The sequence below is a fragment of the Mandrillus leucophaeus genome, unplaced genomic scaffold, assembly GCF_000951045.1.
Source record: "Mandrillus leucophaeus isolate KB7577 unplaced genomic scaffold, Mleu.le_1.0 Scaffold418, whole genome shotgun sequence".
In the NCBI taxonomy this organism is placed as follows: domain Eukaryota; kingdom Metazoa; phylum Chordata; class Mammalia; order Primates; family Cercopithecidae; genus Mandrillus; species Mandrillus leucophaeus.
Genome location: NW_012104454.1, coordinates 415740 through 421515, shown reverse-complemented (window position 1 = coordinate 421515; position 5776 = coordinate 415740). Strand labels below are relative to the sequence as shown.

At 49.6% G+C, this 5776-nt stretch overlaps 2 protein-coding genes across 3 annotated transcripts in view; one reads left to right on the top strand and one right to left on the bottom strand.

The window, feature by feature from the left end:
- The window catches only part of MEX3A (mex-3 RNA binding family member A), a 42992-nt gene that overhangs the window by 19667 nt on the left and 17549 nt on the right, over positions 1 to 5776 (top strand). The gene's annotated exons all lie outside the window — the stretch shown is intronic.
- LMNA (lamin A/C) overlaps positions 1 to 5776 on the bottom strand; it is a 61434-nt gene that overhangs the window by 50012 nt on the left and 5646 nt on the right. Inside the window, exon 3 of one of the 2 annotated variants that reach the window (XM_011992741.1) lies at positions 3133 to 3244. The exons of the other annotated variant lie outside the window; for it this stretch is intronic. The gene's annotated coding sequence lies outside the window, so the exon portion shown is untranslated. The remainder of the gene's footprint in view (positions 1 to 3132; positions 3245 to 5776) is intronic. 2 annotated transcript variants of the gene reach the window in all.

Sequence of the window (5776 nt, the reverse complement as noted above, 5' to 3'; positions counted from 1 at the left end):
GAGATGGAGTTTTGCTCTGTCACCAGGCTGGAGTGCAGTAGCGCAATCTTGGCTCACTGCAACCTCCACCTCCCGGGTTCAAGCAATTCTCCTGCCTCAAGTGAGGTTTCACCATGCTGGCCAGGATGGTCTCAATTCCTGACCTCGTGGTGATCTCATTTTTTAAAAAATGATCTCTCTGGGCTGGGTGCAGTGGCTCATGCCTATAATCCCAGCACTTTGGGAGGCTGAGGCAGGGGGATCACCTGAGGTCAAGAGTTTGAGACCAGCCTGGCCAACATGGTGAAACCCCGTCTCTACTAAAAAATTAGCTGGGCGTGGTGGCGGGCACCTGTAATCCCAGCTACTCGGGAGGCAGAGGCAGGAGAATCACTTAAATCCAGGAGGCGGAGGTTGCAGTGAGCCAAGATCGCGCCATTGCACTCCAGCCTGGGTGACAGAGCAAGACTTTGTCTCAAAAAAATAAAAATAAAAAAATAAGTATCTGGCCACTGTGTGGAGAATGATTTGAAGGGGGCAGGGGAGGCAAGAGTGGGAACAGGGGAGGCAAGAGTGGGGGCAGAGCAGGCAGAGGATATTAGAGGCAGGAGGTGAGGATGGCTTGGATCAGGATGGTAGCAAAAGGTGAGAATGTTATGGACTTGGGAAACGTCTTGATCCACAGTTGAAAGGACTTGTTGATGGACTGGATGGGAGGAAGTTTGGGGAAAGGGAGGAATCATAGATGGCTCCAGATTTCTGGCTGGAGCAACCAGGTGGATGGTGATGTCATTTACCGGAAGCTGGAGAGGAGCCAGTTTGGACTGCTGTGGGCAGAGCCAGCACTAAATATTCAGGGCTCCTAGTTCCCAAACCAGCAGCTGCTTTCCCTGGGGGCTGCTGGACAAAACCATGGAGAGAATTCAGGACAGATGAAAGGGAGTGTGGGGAAGGAGTGGGACAGACGCAAAGGAAGCAGACTAAGAGTAACAACAGCTAACTAATGCTGGTATAAATTCTCACATGACCATCCTTTCTTTCATTTTTTAATTATTTTATTTTATTTTGAGACAAGGTCTCATTCTGTTCCCCAGTCTGGAATGCAGTGGTGTGATCTTGGCTCACTGCAACATCCACCTCCCGGGTTCAAGCAATTCTCCTGCCTCAGCCTCCTGATAGCTGAGATTACAGGTGCATGCCACCATACCCGGTTAATTTTTTGTATTTTTCGTAGAGACGAGGTTTCACCATGTTGGCTAGGTTGGTCTCAAACTTCTGACCTCAAGTGATCCACCTGCCTCGGCCTCCCAAAGTGCTTGCATTCCAGACAGGAGCCCCTGCGCCTAGCCTTTTTGTAAATTTTTGAATAGTGATGGGATCTCGCTCCATCACCCAGTCTGGAGTGCACTGGCACGATCACAGCTCACTGTAACCTTGAACTCAAGTGCTCCTCCCATCTCAGCCTCCTAAGTAGCTGAGACTACAAGAGCACCTCACCATACCTGGCTAATTAAAAAATATGCTTTTGGCTGGGCACTGTGGCTCACGCCTGTAATCCCAGCACTTTGGGAGGTCGAGGTGGGTAGATTACCTGAGGTCAGGAGTTCAAGACCAGCCTGATCAACGTGGCAAAACACCATCTCTACTAAAAATACAAATATTTGCCAGGTGTGGTGATGCATACCCATAATCCTAGCTACTGGGGAGGCTGAGGCAGGAGAATGGCTTGAACCCAGGAGGCGGAGATTGCAGTGAGCCAAAATCGTGCCACTGCACTCCAGCCTGGGCAACGAGAGCAAAACTCCATCTCAAAAAAAAAAAATTTTTTTTTTTTTAGCGATGGGGTCTCGCTATGTTGTCCTGGCCAGATAGCATGACCGTCCTTTCTAAATTAGCCACCTCAAACCTTTCTGCCCCCATATCCTGGTTTATTTTTCTTTGCAGTGATGATCACTACCAGAAAGTACATTATCTACTTGACTACTGTCTGCCTCCCTCCCCCATAGAATATCAGCTCCGTGCAAGTAGGGACCTTGTCTATCTTGTTCTCTGGGGTATCCAGGGCCTAGAATAGTTTCTGACACAGCATGTATTTGATAGATATTTATTGGATGAAAAGCTGTTTTTTTTTTTTTGAGACGGAGTTTCACTCTTGTTGCCCAGGCTGGAGTGCAATGGTGCAATCTCGGCTCACTGCAACCTCTGTCTCCTGGGTTCAAGAGATATTCCTGCCTCAGCCTCCCGAGTAGCTGGGATTACAGGCATGTGCCACCATGCCCAGCTATTTTTGTATTTTTAGTACAGAAGGGGTTTCTCCATGTTGGTCAGGCTGGTCTCCAACTCCCCACCTCAGGTGATCTGCCCGCTTCAGCCTCCCAAAGTGCTGGGATTACAGGGATGAGCCACCACACCCGGCCATGGATGAAATGTTTTAAATCCTTACAAGGTAGATATTATTTCCCTTCAGACCCAGGTCAGTTGGACTCAAATGCCTGTTTCCTCCTCAGCCTGTCCCATGAACAGTGTCTCCCAGAAACTCAGACGGGCGCCGGACATGAAGCCAGGTTTAGGCAACTGGAGGGGTCTCCAGGTAACCTGGGGAGCTGCTCAGACCCACGGGGATTCCCAGATCTCAGCTACCTGGGTGTTCGTCCCGAGTCAGGAATAGACTGGTAGCATCATTGTCCCCCATGTGTTGGATGCCAGAAGCCCGGGGCAAGGAGAAGCTGGAGATGACACCTGAGGAGGCAAGCCCAGCATGGAGCCCTGGCTGAGCAGAGAAGCCACACTTGGGCCCTAGTGAGGATGCTCAGGCTAGAGCCACTTCTAGGAATTGGCCTGCGGCGCCACCTGGTGGCCAATGTTCAAAGACATGCTTCTTTGAACCCGTCCCCTGATCCCTAAGATCCATGCAAGCCAGCCACCTGCTCAATCAGCAAGTCTCCCTGGGCACCTCCAGCACCAACTTCCAGACATCCCTCCAATTCTCTCCCTTCGAATGAACCTCACCCATCCTTCAGATCTATTTCATCCAGGAACCACTCCCTCCACCCTCTGTGGCCTCCAAGCACTCACTGAGTATCACTGTCTACCTCTGGGGTCCCAGGCTCTGGAGCCAGATTGCTCTGGTTTTGAACACTGAAGTCTACTTACCAGCTCTGTGATCTAGGAAAGTTACTTAACCTCTCGGAACCTCAGGTCCCTTCAGATGAAGCAGAGACACCAAGTCCATCTTCACAGAATTGTGAAGACCATTATATCAAGTCTGAAAAGGCCAGAACAGAGCCTGGCACCAAACATGCATTCAGGAAGTGTGAAGTCCCTTCCCATCCCTCCCTCTGCCTTTCTCTTCCCTTTCCTGAAAAAAGAAGCATGACAGATCAGAAAGCAGAAGGGAGTCACAGGACTCGGGTTCTCTGGGCCTCAGTCTCCTCTGTAAAATGAGCACATTAGATAATTGATGAACTATTCATTCACTCATTTCACTACTCATTCATTCATTCAACTTCTAGTCCAGCTCTGACATTCTATACTATATGCCATCAATTCAGCTGTGCCAGACTGCATCTTGCATTGCAGAATCCCGTTAGTACCTAGCACAGTGCCTGGCACAGGGAGAGCAATTAGAAAATCCTCAACGACCTAGGAAGGGCATGTTTACTGCCTCCCCCTCCCTGCCCCAAGACAGCATCCAGCCCCTGGCTGGCACCAGGTGCCCCTCCCCCTCCCTCACCCCAGCTCGGAAACCAGAGCTGGCGCCACTGAATGTGGAATCTGGGGACCAACTGTCACAGCTCCAGTATCACCCGCCTCCTGGACGCCTGGGTCCAGCCCTGAGTCCCAGAGGGGCCTCATCAACCAGCTGTCCTAAGGGGCCCAGACTCCGTCCCAGTCCCTCTGAGTTGCTCTCCCTGGGGAAATCAGACAGTGCAGGGGACCTGGCAGGGGGAGTGCCAGGGTAGTCCCAGGGGAGGAGCAGAGATGTTTGTCCAGCTCCAAACCTAGGATGAGCCTGCAAAGCCCTTGGAGATCAGATCCACAACAACAGAAGGACTCACAGTGACCTCTCTCCCCAATCTCTGTAGCCCTCAGAGTCCCAAAGACCTTTTTTTCTTTCTTTCTTTTTGAGACGGAGTTTGGCTCTTGCTGCCCAGGCTGGAGTGCAATGGAGGCCAAGGTGGGCAGATCACAAGGTCAGGAGTTTGAGACCAGCCTGACCAACATGGTGAAACCCCGTCTCTACTAAAAATACAAAAATTAGCTGGGCATGGTGGCGTGCGCCTGTAATCCCAGGTACTCAGGAGGCTGAGGCAGAAGAATCGCTTGAACCCAGGAGTCAGAGGTTGCAGTGAGCCGAGATCACACCATTGCATTCCAGCCTGAGCAACAGACTGAGACTCCATCTCAAAAATAAATAAATAAATAAATAAATAAATAAGGGTTGGGCATGGTGGTACACGCCTGCAATCCCAGCACTTTGAGAGGCCGAGGTAGGGGGATCACTTGAGCTCAGGAGTTTGACACCAGCCTGGTCAACATGGCAAAACCCCATCTCTACAAAAAATACAAAAATTAGCCAGGCAGGGTGCGCATGCCTGTAGACCAAACTACTCAGGAAACTGAGGTGGGAGGCTCGCTTGAACCTGGGAGTTCGAAGTTTCAGTGAGCCAAGATCATGCCACAGTATTACAGCCTGGACGACAGAGCAAGACCCTGCCTCAAAATAAACAAACAAATCAATCAATCAATCAATAAAATAAAATAGGCTGGGTGTGGTGGCTCACGCCTGTAATCCCAGCACTTTGGGAGGCTGAGGCAGGCGGATCATGAGGTCAGGAGATCAAGATCATCCTGGCTAACACGATAAAACCCCATCTCTACTAAAAATACAAAAAAAAGTAGCCAGTTGTGGTGGCACATGCCTGTAATCCCAGCTACTCGGGAGGCTGAGGCAGGAGAATTGCTTGAATCCGGGAGGCAGAGGTTCCAGTGAGCTGAGATTGTGCTACTGCACTCCAGCCTGGGCGACAGGGCGAGACTCTGTCTCAAAAAATATATAAAATAAAATAAAATAAAATAAATAAAATAAAATAATATAAATAAATTAGATGAGGTCTCACTTTGTTGCCCAAGCTGGTCTCAAACTCGTGGGCTCAAGCGATCCTTCCACCTCAGCCTCCCAAGGTGCGGGGTTACAGGCATAAGCCACCATGCCCTACCCCAAAGACCATTTTGTCCTTACATTTAATCCTGTTTACCCACGTTCTCTGGGTCATGTAGGCCAGTTTCTGTGTCTTACTGAGGGTAGGGATCAAGTCTCACATTTCTTTTGTGTGGCCTACAGAATTTTATTCCATATTCTCATTGATTAAAATTAATTAATGCTAGTGAGATTTGGACTGCTGATATAAAGTAAAAAAAAAAAAGAAAACAAAAAAATTAAATTAATGTGTTGAGTACATTCTATCAAAGGAGAGAAAACTGGCTGGACCCTTAGTAGGAAGGATGGTGGTTAGATAGCAACACAGACTTCCCACAAGAAAGGGATATTAAGGAAAAAAAGGCAGAGACCGGGATGGTGACTCACACCTGTAATCCCAGCACTTTGGGAGGCCGAGGCGGGCAGATCATGAGGTCAAGAGATACAGACCATCCTGGCCAATGTGGTGAAACCCTGTCTCTACTAAAAATACAAAAATTAGCTGGGCGTGGTGGTGCGCGCCTGTAGTCCCAGCTACTCGGGAGGCTGAGGCAGGAGAATCACTTGAACCCAGGAGGCGGAGGTTGCAGTGAGCTG